The sequence below is a fragment of the Arctopsyche grandis genome, chromosome 3, assembly GCF_051622035.1.
Source record: "Arctopsyche grandis isolate Sample6627 chromosome 3, ASM5162203v2, whole genome shotgun sequence".
Classification (NCBI taxonomy): domain Eukaryota; kingdom Metazoa; phylum Arthropoda; class Insecta; order Trichoptera; family Hydropsychidae; genus Arctopsyche; species Arctopsyche grandis.
The window spans coordinates 1,147,642-1,167,595 of NC_135357.1; the positions used below are offsets into that span (position 1 = coordinate 1,147,642).

The 19,954-nt window shown below is 36.7% G+C and overlaps 1 protein-coding gene and 2 long non-coding RNA genes across 10 annotated transcripts in view; 1 reads left to right on the forward strand and 2 right to left on the reverse strand.

The window, feature by feature from the left end:
- LOC143909744 (homeobox protein PKNOX1-like) overlaps positions 1 to 6,806 on the reverse strand; it is a 46,920-nt gene extending 40,114 nt beyond the window's left edge. For 2 of the 8 annotated variants that reach the window (XM_077427897.1, XM_077427893.1), the window contains exon 1: positions 6,354 to 6,755. The gene's annotated coding sequence lies outside the window, so the exon portion shown is untranslated. Of the gene's footprint in view, positions 1 to 6,353 lie in introns of all 8 variants that reach the window. The other 6 variants (XM_077427881.1, XM_077427884.1, XM_077427888.1 and 3 more) reach the window with 6 other exon arrangements.
- LOC143910007 (uncharacterized) overlaps positions 1 to 19,642 on the forward strand; it is a 260,391-nt gene extending 240,749 nt beyond the window's left edge. Inside the window, exon 2 of the long non-coding RNA XR_013260427.1 lies at positions 19,497 to 19,642. This is a non-coding gene — a long non-coding RNA (uncharacterized LOC143910007). The remainder of the gene's footprint in view (positions 1 to 19,496) is intronic.
- The window catches only part of LOC143910004 (uncharacterized), an 805,996-nt gene that overhangs the window by 350,671 nt on the left and 435,371 nt on the right, over positions 1 to 19,954 (reverse strand). The window lies entirely within an intron of this gene.

The following is a 19,954-nucleotide window of genomic DNA, read 5'->3' on the forward strand; positions in this document are numbered from 1 at the left end:
CGAATTCTACTGAAATCCGTCTGAGGTACAAGTCCGCCTATCCCTCGATTTAAGCGGTAGACACATGCATTCCACGAAAAATCACATTTTTCTTTTGTATTATAAACCATAATTTTCTGTTATTTTATTATTAATTAATCATTAGCTGACTTAACGGGAAGACATTCAAAATTTATTTAGCCCTTTGTAAGCCAGCGACTAGCCTTGTACGTCAGCGTCTCACGGGTGAGTCGCGTCTAATTCTCTCCCAAAACTAACGATATTTAACGTTTAAAAATAGGTTTATAAGCACTATTATGGACGAACTTCATTACAAAAATAAAAAAAATCAATGATTTGAGTTTTTCGCGATTCTTTTAACAAAAATGCAACAGATCTCATCAGGGCTGCTACATCTAGTGTATCACACCAAACCTCTAGGAGCCTCGAATTAGCATTCAAATCATTTCTACGCATGTTCAACTGATTTAAAAATTGCTGGCGTACAGGTAAAGATCGAATATTTAGCGAGTTATAATTAACTGGTTAAATAAACTGTCCAATTTGCAAATCAGCGTTAAATCAAAACTGCATAAATCGGGGGACGCATTAACTATTATCTAGTAGATAAAATTGAGGGTCTTTAATTGAATAATGTAGATTTACATATATGTATAGCAAATAAATAAACATTATTTTGTATATACATATGTATATTATAGTGAATTAAAAGATTTCTCAGACGAATTTAGGAGGCTTGACGTAAAAGTATACATAAATATCACAAAAATTCGTATATATTTCCGTGTTGGTAATTTTTCGGCTTGCAAATTTTCTTGGGTATCGTTTTTTCGTGTCCACAGCGTTCAGTGTGATTTACTTTCGGATTTGCATTTTTTCAGCGAAATCATTTAAATAGCCTTCAAAATGAATATTTCAATAGTATCAAGAATCGAGCCTTTACTAAAGCGTTACGACGTGTGAATATCGTTTAATTTTCCTCAAGATCGAGATAATATATAATTGCGAACGCGTAAAAGCGACACGAAAGAGCGTACACTTGCGTTAAATTCATCATAAAATAGTGAAGACGAAGGTAAACCAGTTTATATGGTCAAAAACGAGCAATAAGAACTCAAAAAAACGAAAAAAACGGACATAAACGCATTATATTGAAATAAATTATTCCGCCGCCTCTTTGCAAACCTGGACCGGTTTCTCGATAAATACCACTGAAATTAATCGCGAAAAGCTTCTAATTCTCGACGAAAAGAACAATAAACGAATGAGACAGCGAAAAAAAATCATATACCTATTGATGAGTGCAAAATTTAAAACAATCTCGTTCGAAACAATAAACCGCAGCGGTTTAGATAAAATAAACGCACTCACAAAAATAATACGCGCGATCTGAATTTTTTTCAACAATCTCACGCGACTGGCAGACATTGTTTATAAAATAAAAATGGTGAAATCTATCATACAAAAATTTACGAAAAAACGTCTCAGCATTTCATACATCCACACACGAATGTGTGTATTTAATATGACGTGGATGCATACATATCTATGAAACCGATCACTAAAAATCCGAACACAAAAAAACCGCACATTGAGGAAAAAATCAGTAATTAGGATAAAGTTACGGCTGAAATAACCTATCAGTGAAGTATAAATATATATATATATATATATATATATATATATATATATATATATATATATATATATATATATATATATATATATATATATATATATATATATATGAGAGATAGTGAGAGCCTATAATGCAAAATTGTATAAGATATAGTGTGAAAAAGATATATTAAGTTATAGGCGTTAAATTCTGACCATGAGCCTGAAATAAGCAGATAGGCGTTGTATTTTGAGTATGTAAAAAATAAACAAGAATACTACCCGCTAAGCCTTTCCAGGTAGCATTGAACATGGGTCGTGTAATTCGTGTCAATGTTTATAAAGACTGGTTTACACCGGAATTTCTGAATTTATAACCATAGCAGAATTTCTCGATGGAAATCCCTAACTGCTGAGTATTTTAGATTATGGCTTGGCATTTAGATTGTGAGCATTGCATTTTAATAACAATGAAGAAGATGGAACTAGTTTTGGAAAAATACATTAATTAATAGACTTATTTTGTTTATTTTATATTGTTGCAAGATATATTAGAGTCTAAACACACCCTTACAAAGCTCGAAATCCTCGGCGGTAGTTTGGATTTAGGGTTTGTTTGGATTAGCTACAATTTATATACCTGCTTTCTATTGGATTTCTAAATAATTCTATTTGACGAAATAAATATAAATGTATAAATAATAAATAAATAAATTTTCAGCATGGCGGGCTTTCAACAGAAAAGACGTCAGCACTAAAAGGGTTAAACAATTGAAATCTGACAAAACGAGTGGGTGGCGGAAAGTCAAAAATACAACGCTACTAACCACTTCAAAATCTCCAAAATGTTCGCAATCTCAGACTGTATTTTTCACCATCGAACTACATATCATAATCGATTTAAATTGCTATCGGTGATCATACCGCGCAAAATGGCAAAGTTTCAAACCGATCGGAAGAATGTAGGAACTTTGCCTGAATCATTAGAGAAGTGCAAAAATATAGAATAGCCTTGTAATAATACGACATTTTATATGTATGTCCGCTTTTTTCATATGCGGTTTTTAATCTGTATTTTATCCCCCATATCAATTTGCAACTGGCACTTTATAAAAATATGAATAATAACCTACTACGAAAGTTGTAAAGCAGTGGCCAAGTTGTAAAACGGTCGTAAAGTTCGCATTGGCAAAAAAAAACAGTGTGTTTGTACCCTTTGTTTACCGGCTGTCACGGCCAGTTCACCGGAAGATTTATTGTCCCCCTACAGTGGGTCACAGGCCGTCGAGGAAAAACGACCCTTATTGCACGCGGACATACAGCTGCTTTCCGAGTGGCAAAATTTACTACGGACAATACCTACTCTCGTTCGCACGTGTTGATTTGATAAATTATCTTCTGGAGCGCGAGCACACGACCATATGATTCTTCTGAGTGAATAAAAAGCATTTTATTACCTTGTATCTTTGTTTTGGCCGAAAAAAGTCATTATTTCGATCGAAATTTAACGCTTACTTTGGTTAGACGATTTTCGGTTACGATCTAAACGTTGATTATTTCAGGCATGAACAAAGCATTTTGTATTATTTGCCGCTTAAGCATTTTTGTTACATCTGAAGAGATCGTTAATTCATCCAATATATGTAAGTATATTCGAGCACTTTTTTATTCCATCCAATCATATTTCGTACTTTTCAGTGTGCACTTAATTTTCAGCGCATCACAAAGTAAAGCATTCCGGTCTAATTTCATCCTTCGTTTTATTTCGTCATCCTTGAAACTGCCTATACATACAATTTGCCCTAGATACAAATAGCCATCAACTATTTTTGATTATCTACGACTACAAATGTTGGCCAGTATACATACATTGGGTTTTTAACCTTTTCATTCTTTGTACGTTCATAACTGATATATGTATTATTTTAAGACTATCGCACTTCCTCTACTCGTTAAAGATGATTTTGTCTAGTATTACAAGCTTTTTATAAGCTTCATTCTGTTGGTTCAATGAAAAAATTGTGATTTGATTTTGAAACACATGTCGTTTTGATATCTTACCGACATACTAAGGTAACATACAAAGCTAAGATTGAAGTAAGTTATGTCTTTGACATGAAACTGGAGGAGTTTAATCGTTAATGAACTCATTAAAATTTACATCGGAATCTTGGTTCAGATCGGAGCGATGACAGATAGCTATCTAAACGCGGCTTTCTACCGCCTATTCACATTTAACTTAAGCAGTGCTAAAATTTAAATTTTTCACTCATACTTGACCATTTACGTTTTTAATTCGCTAATAAATTATTTAATTCTATGGCCTCACTAGTGGGGGGACGTATATAGCCACTGTAGCATACATATATTTGTATATAAAGATACATTAAAACGGAAAAATAGGTTTTTTAAAATTTCCATGCGGTGAAGTTTTTAATTTTTATAATATCCTATATTAAATATACATTTTTTTTTAAATAATGGTAGGTAGGTAGAGGGGCCGCCAAAAATCGTGGCCTGGGGCTCGCTTTAGAATTTGGGGGCCATGTTTAGTCCTACTATGCTCAATTGGGTAATGCGGGAATAATACCATCCGGTTTGCGATAAATTTATGCATTTAATACACACATCCCTCTATTTACGCGGTTTCGTAAAATTGACAATTTATTTAAATTGTATGTATGTAAACTTGTCACGTAGGCCGCATGATGAATAGAGGTCAGATGATGATCAATTCGGGATGAGATAACAAAAAACGATAGATGGGGAACGCATCTATGGTCGCGTATTACAGGGGGGCCAATCGCGAAATCGGAACTAAATATGTCAATTATTAATAAAAATTGATGAAATCGTTCACTCTGTGACAGATCGTATGATGTGATTTCCGCATTAGTCGAATCTATGGACGGTTGGTAAGTTGAAACCAATAAATAAGCAGGAAAATAAATGAAAATTACAACTATTTTTTCGAGTTCGCATTTTAAAAGAATCGTACGAAAGTAGTAGTATAGTACGTGTCATTGTTTAACCCGAGCACATTTTGCCTTCAACTTTGAGCGTTTCGAATATCGGTTCAATAAGCCCGTAGAACATGAATGTTCACCTTTTTTTGTTCTCTTGCTTTGTAGGACAATAGTAATTGACAATAGTGAACCATTTTTGGTGGTTTCAAGCATCTTGGCCACCTAAGTCTGTGAATGAATGTGAAAAAAAGAGCCAGCCCTAATTCCGATTGCGTGCGTTATTGTTTCGTAGGTTTTTTTTAATATTAAAATGAGGGAGTACACAGTTTCATTCATTAATCTTTTGAATGCTGACCAACGCCGATCGGCGTTTTGCTGACAAGTCCATAGGCCTGCAAAACGCCGATAGGTATTGTAAATTTTGCATGTAAAAAGTAAACAAGAATACTACCTGCTAAGCCATTAGAGGTAGCATTGAATGGTGTCGTGTAATCCGTGTCAATGTTTACAAAGACTCTGAATTTATAAGCACAGAAGAATTACCCGATGGAAATCCCTAACTGCTGCTTATTTTAGATTGTGGCTGGGCATTTAGATTGTGAGCATTACATTTTAACAACAACGAAGAAGATGGAACTAGTTTTGGAAAAATACATCCATTAACTTCTTTTGTCTATTTTATATTGTTGCAAGATATTTCAGAGAGTCTAAATACACCTTTACAAAGCTCGAAATCCTCGGCGGTAGTTATCTAGGGTTTGTTTAGATTAGCTACAATTTTTATACTTTCTAAATAATTTTAGTTGGATATGTTGGCGAAATTTTCAGCGTGCCGGGCTGTCAACAGAAAAGACGTCAGCACTTAAAGGGTGAAGTACTTAAGCATAGTAAGAGGAATGCACCAAGGGCGGTCCTATAACGTGTTTATTACTAGTCACCGGACCCAGAAGGTGCCGCGTATTGTTCAAAGGTTGTAAATGCATTGTTAAAGGTTTGCCGAACCTTTTTTACAAAGGATTTACAACAATGGAACAATGGATAGCACTGTGACTATCCTACCTCTATTTATTACGATTAGTTTTCATCATCGAACTATCGGAAGAGATCGGTGAGCAAACCGCGCAAAATGGCAAAGTTTCAAACCGATCGCACGAATGTAGGAATGTTGCCTGAACCATTAGCGAATGTGAAACATACAAAAGCCTTGTAATAAAATTGTGGATTAGGCAAATTAGGCAAATAATAAAGAAATATTAGTAATAAAAATTGAAGGAATCGAAGTGACTCCCGAATATGTCGAATCGCAAAACAATGGGGGAGGGGAATCGCAGTGAGAGAATTGTCAGATAAAAAGTGGGCAGACAGGTCGGCGTTGTTTACAAATTGTCAGAGCACACATGGCGGCGGTAGAGTGGGCGAGTCGGCACGCGAAATTGATCCTATGCGCGTCGGCCGCAAGGCACACTTTGCAATGGCCGGGCGGGACGCATCAATCTCCCGGCGAGCGAGCAGCCGTGACAGTTTGTAAACACGCGAACGAGTACGCAAGCGCGTCGATATCAAACGCATCGCACGCGTTTTCATTTTCTGCAATAAAAATCCGCCATCTTCCGAGTGGGGAAAATTGGCGCGAGGCGAGACCACCGATTGGCCGATTGGCACCACTGACCGTCAACGGCGACACTTGTTTTGACGTTGTCGTTGTCGTTGACGTTGTCGTTGACGTTGGCGTAGACGTTTGACGTTAGGCGATGTACTCGGGGTACTCACGTCGAAGCAGCGGGCCGGGAGCATGTCAGCGACAGGAGGGCGATGATGATGACTCTGGGTGCAGTCGGGGTGGGTGTAGTGGTGGTGGTGGTGGTGTCGGAGTCGGAGTCGGGGCCGGAGTCGGAGTCGGAGTCGTGGAAGAGTCAGATGAAGCGCCAGCCCTCGCATGGGCGGCGACAGCGTTGGCGTCCGCCAGACGTCTGTCAATATCCGTCAGCGGCAAATGGCGACCGACGCGACGCGCGCAACTTCTCCTTCTCACTTCTCTTCTCTTCTCTTCTCTTCTCTTCGCTTCTCCTCTCTTCTCTTCGCTCCTACCTCTCCTTCTCCTTCTCTCGCTCACACCTCCGCATCCACATCCACATCCACATCCACATCCTCTCACCCACCTCGTCACACATCGACGTGTGCAGGGGTCATCAATGCCCGGAACGCTTTTAGTCCTACAACTATGGATTGCAATTTACTGTCAAATTTCATAAGCCGGTGGTAAACGGTAAATTATGTCCCCTACTACTGGCATACTGGTGGTAATTGGATTGTTAATTGTAAAAAATTCAATTGGATTGAAAGCAAATCAAATCAAATCATAAAAAAAAATTGTATTCAAATTGATAAAATGTAATTAAAATCAATCATGCTGATTTATCATTTTCGATAGAAAAAAAAACCAGATTAAATATTTATTTATTTTATTTTATTAGGAAAACCAACATTCTTAAATCAAAACAGAATAAATAATAAAATTATGTAACGTTACATAGAGAGACGCCCCGTAGACCGGTGACGTCATGGTGACGCCGACCAATGGTGGAGTCGGGCGTTGCGGCCAATGGCTACACCCGACTCCTTGACCAATGACTATACGGGTCATAACGTGCATGCGCTGAGCGCTGAATATTTATAAGTATGGTGCGCTCTCGAACGGTGGCATTCGGATCCTGACCTCCACCGGACGAGCAGCAATAAAGAGTTGGAACCTGCCTGCGTGTTTTCTTGTACCTCGACCTGACTCCACTTACCTTTGAATACTCTTCAATATATTATAGGTTTCAAAAGGTCATTACAAAATACCAATTGTAGTAATAAACTAAAGGGCAAAACATACACGTAGTCATACATAAAACTTGGAAATCAACATAAGAAAGAACAGAGAAATTAAATAATTAAATGTGAGTATTAAGAGGGCTGTACACCCGAAACCTTAATTTTGTTGCCGTTCCTTTCTTCGATATATATTTTTATTTTTATTTTTTATTTAATTTACACCAATAAGGCCTAACAGGTAAGCCCAATGCGCCTTCCTGGCCAAAGACAATTATATAAACATATATGTACACCATCCATATATACACAAATACTTCCACATATACACAAATACACATACATACATAAATAAATATAAAAATACACATATATACATATACATACATACACACCTACACATATATATATTCACATATACATACATAAACATATACACATACAATACATACATCCATATACATACAAACATTATGCATGCATATACACATAAACACATAAATCATTACAATTAGTTATTGAGTTCAATTGACTCATATTAAATAGTTCTGACATAAAAATTAATTCATTAGGAACAAAATTCAAACTCCTAGGATTAAAATCACCCAAGATCATGACTTTTCTGCCAGCCAAAACATTAAAATTATTTTGCAAATTTGAAAAAAAAAAATTATAATAAGAGGAGATTCATTCGGAGGAAAATACAGTACACATATTAAAATAGAAAAATTCTTTAAGCGAAGTTCAACCCAAATATGTTCACCGATGGTATTGAGCTGATCAAAAAGGCAAACAGATTGAAAACTAGCAGTTCGTACAGCGAGAAGAACTCCCCCGCCTCTGCTGCAACGATCCCTCCGAAAAACTAAATAGCGGTTATCGAAAAGTTCGCCATTTAAGACAGAATCGCAAATCCAAGTTTCAGAAAGAGCAATTAAGTCAGAAAAAACAATTAATATTGAGTGAATGTATATATTAAGTGAATGGGACAATATATATCAATATATACATATATTGAGTGAATGCGACAGTTGCGATTCGACCAGATAAAACCTATTTTAAATTGACAAAATCGAGGTTTCGTATTCTCCCATTTTCTCCTCCGAAACTGGACCAATTTTTAAAAAAATTTCATCATCGGTATGAGAAAGATATTTTCTGTGCAAATATGCGCGTATTTTTTTTTAAATCGACCATTAAATAAGCAAGCTGGACTCTTTTCGTGTGTGTGTAAAAATTTTATTGATGTTTGGTGGCTCCTAGCTCCTATAAAAAATAGCTAATCAAAATAATAAAACGATAGATGCACCGCAATGGTGGATATCCATAGCATATTAAAAAAAAATTCTCTGGTGCCATAATTGAGGAAGGGAGAAGTATAGTACGTTTGTATGGACAAGGCGCTGGTGTCCAGCCCTCTTAACGACCGAGCTATGCTGCTGGCAACACTCATTATAATAAGATTACATATACATTCCGATAATCTGCGCTCACTGAGGTGGAAATTGTTTGAAATTCAATATGAATATGATGCATACATATCTATATAAAAATATGTACATATATATATATATATATATATATATATATATGTAGGATATTAAAATAAAATGATTATAATTATGTATAATGATGTGGCCCATGCCGAACAGTTGGTATTATACACATGTGTATTAATGTTAAGGTTGGTACTCCCAAACCTGGTCCGGGCGACAGTAGCGACATGTTTCGAATAGGCTCCTAAACCACTGAACCGATTACGATGGAACTTTCAGGATTTGTTGTATGCATGTCCGGGAAGATTACTGTAAAAATAACGGGAAAAACGGGAATGGGTGTCATTGCAATGGGTATAATTTCAAATGTTTTCGCGTCGCGACCAACGTGTTTGCTGCCTGCGTTTTCCCGACAAACGGAATGGGAACGAGAACAGGAACGGGAATTGCTTGTAATATTGTGGCGTTGCAACGCATGCCGGGTTCAGCTAGTGTGTGTATATTATTAAATAAAATAAAAATACAATTTGTTCGCGAAATTGGAGTCGGAGTCACTCGTTTTTACTTATTTAACGACTACGGCTCCACATGTGTGTTAAAAAGCAATCGTTAAAAAGTAGCGTCGATTTTTATTATAAACTGGTTTGATCAAATCCGCATGATGCTATTACCACGGTTTTGCAGTTGAGAGTCCCTGACGCGCATTCAATGAAAACGGACATTTCGACGCGGATGAAAAATGAAAAAAAATCGCAAGACAGAGATTCCACTCGCAAGGGGGTGGGGGCGGCTGGCGTTACGCCCCCACAAGCCTCTTTTTCCACTATTGTGTCGCCACCATTCCGTGATCAAATCAAAAATATTCTAAATTATTTTTTGAATAATTTTCATTTCATAAAATACATAACATTTTTACAACAAAATAACCCTTTTTTTGTAAAAGAAATATTTTAATTTAATAAATTAATTAAAAATCGTTACAAACTACAAGTGTAGTGGCCAAATGTTATACTTGTTTGATTTACTGTTTGCTGTCTGTTCTTCTATCATAGCGGTGGCAAACCTTTTGAGTGGTCAGTAATCTAAATATGTAAAAGGTTCGTGCATAGGCACTGACGTACTGTAGCACCAAAAACAAACTAGTTTTTTTTAAGTAGCTAGTTAGGGCGAAATCACACAGCGGTGAATATGGCACGTGGTTTTTTTTAGATTCTTTTAACCCTTTGACTGCTATAACAACGATAAATCGTTGTTTTGAAATCGGCGAAGATTGCTACGACGATCGTTGTTGATCGTTGTTGTCGTCATTAATTGTCGTATTTCAATACTTTCTTTGCCAGCGCATCAGTGGCACGAAACATTTTTTTTATATACGTATATATATTTATTTTTCAATTAAGCTTTATAAATATTTATCAATTTTTTAAAAGCTCTTCAATTTCGGGTTCATCATCAAAGTAAATTTCGGGTTCGTTGTCAAAGTCATATAAGGAGTTATTACTTGGGAATTGATTATTGTCGATAAATTCATTTTCAGAATCAGTAGAGCTGCTGATTTGTCGAGTTCCTCGGCGAGGAGCTATTATTTCGCTTTCGTCACTTTCACTGTCCGATATCATTTTGCAGAGTTAAAATAAATGGCAAAAAACAATAGAAATCCGCTTTCAATTATATAGGTCACGAATTCGTGCAATCAATCAAATGCAACTGAAATGCATACAAAATGTTTATGATACATGTTGAAAAATTATTTGATTATTAGAAACTTCGCATCCTTGTGTGTCTCGCTCACACATACACAATTAAAACCAAGAAAGAAAGAGAGAAAGACCGCTACCTGTTTCAAATGTATCGCATGTTTTAACAACGACAAATACATCGATGTCTAAAAATAGATTATTGAAAAAAATAATGCGTCGGAAACAATCGTCAAAACTTATTTAGTGTATATATGTAGGTATCTCTTTCGCACGCACGCATGTAAAAGCAAGACAGAAAGAGAGAGCGCGAGTCCACAACTGCTTCTTAAAAATGTATATAAAGTATTAAAAAAATTACGCGAGTTCGGCGAAGCAAGTATGTAAAAAAATATATTATATTTAATTTTTTATAAAGTAATTACAAATGTTAGCATTTTTCGCTTGGACATTGAAATACCTCGTAGCAGCCAAAGGGTTAAACATGCAAAAAAAATGAGGCGTGCCATGCACAGATCCATGGGATGGGCAGCACGCGCCGTCCCAAAATGACCCCCTGGACTAGTGGCCGGATCCACAGCGCGCCGTTTATTGTTCAATTGTTGTAAAAGGTTCACTCAACCTTTTTTTTGTACTCTAGCTTTGTAAATGGAGCCAAACCACCCCGATTCTTGGAAAAAGCACGGTCTCTATCCGCAGTCTACTCTGGACCTTTTCCGGTCAAATTGTATGTTTGTAGTTAACCTTGCTTGACAGTGATCGATAACCAGTGCTGTAGTGCTAAATAAAAAAGTACCAGGGCGGTGTTTAATTTTTACGACCCCCCCCCCCACCCGCTATTTTCGTTACTTAAAAAATATGTATCCTAATATTGGTAGTACAAATATTTATAAAAAAATCAAATGTTAATTAGTTTGAAAAGTCAATCAAAATGTTCTGAAAATGCAATATAACATACAGTTCTGAAAATTTTGTTAGATGATTCGATTTCGGCACCATTCTAAGTGTCTATAACTTTTTCAATGGGTTGTTTTTGGGCTGTATTTAATTTTTTTTGCACTCAAATGGGCATTTGAGTGAGGATACGGTTGTAGTCATCAAATGTTAAAACGAGAGTCTGCTCATAATATTTGGTATACAAAATTTTATATGAAATATAAGCAAAAATATTTTTTAATTGTACTCGAAAAACAATTTTAATATCAAAGTACCAAGGCAGTGACCTGGCTCAAATATAAGTACCAGGGCGGCGAGCTGGCCCGACTACATGACTGTTGATAACGGTGTATCCCATATTTGAAGAATTGTAGGAGACCATCAATGGCGAGGAGCCATGCACACGATGTGCCGTTCATCGCTGTGTTTTTTTGCCTTTATAATTTTTAATTAAGGTAAACTGAACCCATGCTTATATACTACGCCAAATTTACTCAGTCGTATCATAAACTGATTTTGGTAGCGATATTAAAGTACATTTTTATTTAGAATAATGTTAACAAATCATCATATACAAATTTTTGATAAACTTACATTTTCTGCGCATTTTTTATATTTATAAATCGTCAAATTTCCAGATGCTTAGAAACTCGAAATTTGCGAGATATTTATGGACAAATTTGCAGCATTTTTTAAACGAATCAGCGAAATTCGAGATGCTGAAAACTCGAAAATTGCGAGAGATGGGTAAAGGTAAAGATAAATTGACAAACTATGATAGGAAACGATCGATCCGGAGTCATAAACCAAGGTCTGGCCAGCAGCAACCAGTGGGACTCGAACCTGTGACCACTATATTTGAAAGCAAATATGCTTACTACTATGTACACTCCCGGTTTGTATATAATGTGTATTTTAATCGAATTATTATATTCATTTCAGTTATGTATAGGAAAATATTTATGAAATTGTAGAAAATTCTCCGCGTGCCATATGTTCGCCTTTTCTACTAGGAGATTTATGTTATATGCTGCTCATGAGCTGCTATTCTATTGATAATACAAATTGAAACTTTTATAAATAAGCACTTCATTGCCATATTGATGTTTATTTTTGAATTAGTTAGCGTGTATAATGAACCAACTCAAAAATATACATTTGCAACTATTCTATAATTTTATTTTAAACTGTTTTTATCCACGCCCTGGTTACGCCACTGGTCACTGGTATAATGGTGCTTACGGACTAAACCAACGACGATTTTGGGCCAACTTTTTAACAAGCAGTAGCGTACAAAATATCGAAATAAAAATTAAATTTTAAAATTGAAATTAAATATCAAAATCAAGCTAAAGAGCGAGATTAAGCTAAAATTAGACCATCGTTGATGTTTTGAATTACAACAATGTTTTGAATTACAACGATGCGCATTTAAAACCAGAGAAATATAATTTCTCTGATCGATAAAAAAAACAATTCATAAAAAAACGCGGTGTCGGATGTCGGTGATTTGTCAAAGGGTTTTTTTTCTTTCGTCGAAATAAAATTAATAATCACACATTATCCGATAAAATTTACCTCTGAAATGATTTAATTAATTGATTTATTTCGACGAGAGAAACAATTGAAGACTAAAAAAATTTCGTTTGATAAACCGACAACATACCGGGTTGGGACCATCGCTCGGTCACCCATACTTATACATGAGATATTCTCAGTAACTGCGCATTACGGGGAAGTAAAAATAATAATTCTTTGATTTTTTTTTCGATCTTAGTGCGTATCTTCGTAAGTCAAAACACCTTCGACAAACAAAAGTCGAGGATTACCTGTATGTGATTGTTGATGATCTAATTTTAGGTCAATCTCGAAAATTTATTTAAATTGGGCATGTTCTGTTTTAACTTTCAATATTTTATTTTAATTTTAATATATTGATTATAATTTTATTTTGATATTTGAATTTAATTTTAATACAATAATAATATTTTTAATTTTGATATTTAATTTCAATTTTTAAATTTAATTTTTATTTCGATATTTTGTACGCTACTGGTTTTATCCTGCTGGTTAAAACGTTGGACCAAAATCGTCGTTGGTTTGGTCCGTACGCATCATAAGAAAATCAATAAATTTTGACCTTAAATAAGATAGCACCTGCTTGTCACTCCGCATAATACCAGATGTTGATTCGTATGACGTTCTCGTATCCCAATGATTTATTATTAAAAATTGAAGAATTATCGTTAGAAATATTTACGATTTAAACGAAAATTAGGTTTTGAATAACTCGTACATATATATGTATATATGTCCATATGTATGTTCAAATGTTCATAGTTTACTTGTGAAGTTTCAGGTTCATAAAACTTCGAAGAAGCGGTGCGGCGCTGTCATGTTTACTTTCGGAGCTTTATTGAAATTGATTGCTTTCATCGCTAGTATGAAAAGGGGAGGAGAGGGGGAGTATAAAGTATTTTGAGAAGGGGTAAAATAATCTGTGATGAAGTGAATTTTATGTATTATTCCTTATAACAGTTATAACTAAAAAGCGGCTACAAGCGGATGCTTTTACAAATAACAATTGACGGCTCCATTAGTGTTCAAAGCAAGAGAGCTAAAAAAAACTTTATTTTAAGAAATTAACAATAGTGAACAAATTTTATTTGAGATCGATTGAAACAGCTGATCTTCAATTCCTGAAAATACTCCATTCATCGGAAGCTGGATTTAAAAGTTAAAGTATAAGAACCCTGAGACTATTTTACAGTAAAATAATCGGCTTTAATATACGGTTTCTCTTCAAGTGATGAACGACTATTCGGCATTTACAATATGTACTAATAGCTCGAAACATAACAGATTTTGTTTGAAATCGATTGGAACTATGAAAATAAAAAAATGCGCCGTAGGCGAAAATGTTTTTCGACGATGCTTTGTTGCCGCGTCTTCTTATTTCCACTGTTCTCTGTATGTTCGGTAGATAAAGTTACTTCACCGACTGCCATAGATTAACTTTCTTATTATTATTATTATTTATTATTAATATTATGGGGGATGAACGAATGAGACGACTGGCATGTTAATGCACGTGTTTTATTTATGACAGCTGAAGGCAGAGTGAGTAGCCGCTCTCCGAACCCAGCCGAGTTGGTCCCCACTCGCAGGAAGGTGGCCAAAATCGACCATGTCGTATAGCGAGCCGCCACAATATTATTACTATTTATCATTATTATTATATGTAACATACATACATGTATTATTATTATATTTATTTGTTTTATCATTAATTTGTATTATCTGTATACTATTTATATGGACAGTGGGGATTGCATTATTCTCCCTATCGTATGGAATAAAATTTTTTTTTTTGTTACTCTTATTAATGTTTTCTTTTATTTTATAATTGTATCGTGTATATTTAGAATTGTAAATTTGATTATTATTGAAAATCAAAAGAAACAATAAAAAGCTGGATTTTAAGTTTAAACAGCAACGAAACTAATCAAAAACTGTGATGAATTTTGCTAACGGATTATTGCGTAAATTGCGATAGCGCGCACGACAATCGTTGCCAAAAAAACGCGAATAAGGAATGTCTGGCACTCGAGTTCTCCTTAATATTTCGCGTGTATAGCTTTCGATTGATGGAGTTTTTGGGTGCCAGATGTTCCGTCATCGAGATTTTAGTGACGTGCGCAAGATCGCTTTATGCGGAGTTATCACCGAACTGATGAATTTGTGTATTTTTTCTAGCAAGATTATTTGAATTTGAAATTTAAAATTATTAATTATGTAATACGTATATTTATTTTAAAATAGCCCCTCTGGGCACCACCCCCGTCCATATGAACTTCTGCAACCCCCCTAAACTTCGTTAAAATGAAATATCTTTTGGAGATCGAGCTGTTAATTGCAAACGTGCTTACTATTTCTTTAGCATTTAGATTTGTGTAAGGCAATTGAATATTTTTTAATCGTATATAAACGTAAAAAAAATCACAAAACTCAATAATGGGTCTACCTCACGGCACCGAAAGTGAAAAGGTCAAAAAAGCAAATATCGGAAGGCAAAGATCGAAAATCGAAAGATCAAAAATAAAAGGGTGCATGGTAAACGGTACTATGTACATATATATATCACTGGCATATGGTGGCACTGGAGTATAATATATATCACTGGCATGCGGTGAAGTTATCTCTATTTTTGTCATACAGCCTTGTTTAATATGCGCGCGCAGGATACGGAAAGAAAAGCCTGTTCCTCTTGTTCCTGTTGTATCCTGATCGCGCAAATTAGGTGAGGATGTACGACGGGGGGAGAGAGAGTTTTATCGCACGCAACTGATATATATATACATATATACTAACCGTTTTTCATATGTATGCATAGTAAACGAACATTTTCGACTTTTTTACGGTCACCCATGACTAAAGTGACCATACGTCCCGTTTTGAACGGGACCGTCCCGTTTTTAGGTAGCCTGTCCCGTTGTCCCCAAGCACAGCTTCGGGACGTGAAAATTTCCCGTTTTCAAAAAGAGAGTATATGTATATCGTATAATTATTGAATACATTTTATGCCTGCCCGGAACTAATGCACCCGTACAAAGAGTCTTTTCACAGATGAACAAGTTGTGGACGACCGAAAAAACGCAATTGCAAGTCTCAGTTCTTAAAGCGATGTTGTTAATTAAAATCAATAATTTTAAGAAATCCTGCCAAGAATTTTATTCTTATTTAAAAGCAAACCCAGTAATACTTGAGAACATTTGTTCATCATAAAAATATAAAACAATATAAATTTTTTATATTTATATTATTCATTCCCGTTCTTTTCTTTTCTCCATCAACATTCCTGTTCTTTTTATTAATAAATAAAAACTATGAAAATATACGCGTGTTCTTGAATACACACTATTACGTAAAAATTGGTAGATGTCCCATTTTGAGGACAAAAATAAATGGTCACCAGTGGCGTAGCTTGAATTCCTGGTGCCCCCCCCCCCCCGTGATGGTGAATTTTCCTTAAAAATTTCCGACTTGTAATGGTGACAGCGAAAAATTTATAAATTTTATTGGTTTTAATCATATAATTTTGTTTTAGTATTTACACATTAAAAAAATATATACAAGAATAAGAGAATTCTCAGCAAATAGGTTAAAGTGGCACTGACATTCAAAAGATGGAAAAAGACGGCAGTCTTCTAGCCCTATTGGCATAAATCAATTACACAATGAGGATGAATTCAAAATATGTATAATAATGTATGTACATACATATAGTACAAATAGGTTGAAAAATAGGAGAAGTTTTTAAAAAAGTTATTTAAAAAAAATTACGGAACAAATTAAAAAATCAGTGAAAAAGGCGCGTTTCGTGGCGCTCCCCAGTTCTCGGCGCCCCTCCGCATTGCGGGGTCTGCGGGCGTGGTAGCTACGCCACTGATGGTCACATTACCCATGGGCCATGATGTATATATTTTTATGTTTCTCATTTCTCTATATTTTTTCGACAATTGTAGCACATTAGGGACTTCTGTAATGCCACAATGATCCAAACTTAAACTCAAATAAATAATATGTAGACACAGTTTAAGGTTTGTTCATACTTAACAGCACTGCACGGCTTCAGCACTGCACGACTCCGTTTCAAATATGTCATTTTATTACATTTCTATTCATATCTAGCTACACGTCGCGGTCACGTCACGTTTACAGCAATTTGGCCGAGTGCAAGGCAAAATCAGCTTACTTATAAATTACAGGCCATGACGATACGGCGCAATATTGCTTACGTCGTATTGTCGAGTACTTACAATATGAATGCATACATGTGCATTCGTAGCTACGCGTCAGAATACAAGTCAACAAAAATGTTTCGGCGTTTTTCGAACGAAAAATTATGTATAATCGCGTTGTTGTTGGAAGAAGAAGTTCAAGAAGGCAATAAAAAAGCACGGAGGCGTTTTGATGTGCATCTCATGTTAAAAAATAGAAAAACCGAAGGAGAGTTTTGGACACTGTATATGGAGCTTGTGGATGATGGACAAAATTTTTTAAAATATTTTTTAAATATTCGCGCCAAAACCATGTCGAATGATTGAACAGCTGTCAACTGTCACTATCGATAATTGGTCCAAAATAGCAAAGCGGCAGACTCATGGCACGTAATTCGCGTGTATATTTCCACGATGGCCAAAAAAACGGATATGATACTGTTACGTACGCCGCGGATTAAGCGAATAGAATCCCAGAGACTATGTGACCGTTCAAGGGTTATCTGTTAACGGATTAACTAAGTGCTTGCACTTACTTCCAGGATTATATCTGGACTCTAAGTGCATTTAGGCTAAACAATGACCGTTATCAGTCCTTTCTCAGAATCGGTACGGGGAGACCTAATGTCGTGGGAATACATATCCGAATACGTGACTATACAACAGGTAAACAGATTAGACGTCCTGAGAGATCTACCCTTTATAAGGTGGTATGTAGGCGATATCAGGTCATTCTGGACTGAGCACTGCCAATGCGTGTATCTCCTTCTTCTTCTTGTTAATGCCTTGTCCGCATCCGGACGTTGGCGACCACCTCGTTGATTATTTGAATATATCCGCATCGGTCTTCAGCGGTTCGGAACAGCTCTTCGGCGCTCATATTGGTCGACATGCGCATGTTTCGAAGCCAAGATAACTTTTTCCTGCCAATCCATTTTTTTCCTTCTATTTTCCCCATGGTTATCAAACGGAGAAATTCGTATTTTGGACCCCGTATCATGTGTCCGAGGTACTCCATCTTTCTCCGCTTGATGACAGAAACAAGTTCCCTGCCTCTCCCCATCATGCCGAGGACAGCTTCGTTTGATATCTTTTTGGTCCACGGAATCTTCAGCATACGCCTATAGACCCACATCTCAAAAGCTTTAATGCGGCTGATCATCTTGGTTTTCAGAGTCCACGTCTCACATCCGTGTAGTAATACTGTTCAGACGTAGCTCTTCGCGAATCTCAACCGCGTATGAAGATTGAGATGCTTGTTTGTAAGCGCCGCCTTCATTTTTACAAATGCTGTTCTAGCCATCTCGATGCGGATTCTTAGATCTTCATCTGGGTCCATCTCTTCATTCAGCCAGGTACCCAGGTATTTGAATCTTTTTACTCTTTCTATCACCTCTCCATCCAAGGTTAGATTCCCGGTGTCTGTTTGCATTCTATCTACTATCATAAATTTTGTCTTCTTTAGATTTATGCGCAGACATCTTCGATTGCTTTCTTGATGTACACGGTCTAGAGATCTTTGCAGGTCTGCTAAATTTTCAGCGACTAGTGCCGTGTCATCAGCATATCTTATATTGGTGATCTCCTTAATCATCAATAAATGCTGTGAAACGACTGTTGGCCTTTTACTTGGATCCTCCACCCACCCCTACGCAACAATACGTTGACGGATGTTGCTGTAAGGTATGAACAGGAAATGTCGGGCACTGCTGTAAGCCTGCCGTGGCGTGAACGTGACGGTTGGTATGAATATACCCATACAAAATGTACCAAAGAATACTTTTCGTACGGCCGGATACCTGCTGAAGTCGGTAGTTGCTGACTAGGTGAACGATAGCTGCAGCAGCTGTAATGTGTGTATATGTATGGATGACCAGTGGCTGTGTGTGTGTGTGTCGTCGTCTCGATCAGCTTGCTCTGGAACGGTGCGGGGTGGGGGAATTATACAAAGAGTAACGGTTATGATCTCGTTTTTATTGATGAATAGATGGCGCGCCGGGGAGTTTCTCGGCGCCTGTGCCCCTTTATGGCGGAGGCTGTGGATCGAGTAGGCTGTGGCTGGTCAGGAAGGGTAGACCAGCCACGCCAAGACCTTCTCGGTCGGAGTCTCACGAGCGTCTGAGAGCTCGCCGTGTTCGAGGCTTGGGTCGAGCTGGCCATAGTCCTCGGTCATAGGCACGACTATGGAAGAAGCCATACTCCTTCTATTATGGAGGGCTTCTATGATGCCAATGAGCGCTCGCCGTGATCAGACTCAGACTCGCGGATCACGGGGCCAGAGTTCGGGGCTTAGTTCGAGGCCGGCTTTTACGAGAAACGCTACATCTGGCGGTCCGCGCCGGGATCACCGGGCGCCGGACCCACGGGAGACTGACAGATGATCAGAGTAAAAGAGAGAAAACAAAAGCCGAAGCTGTAAGAGGACAACCAACGGCCATGAGGGTTTTTGGCTCGGACACTAGGTATGAACAGACCTTTACCTGCGTCGAAATCAGACAAGTGCGAAAAATTCGAAAGAGTATCATGAAAATTTTTTTTAAATCATCGGACTTTATTGAAAATAAGAACGCTACAAGGCGCCACATTCCTTTACACTGAAAGATATCGTTTCTTGAAAGGGAGTGAATCGAATGCAGGTATCGTGACAT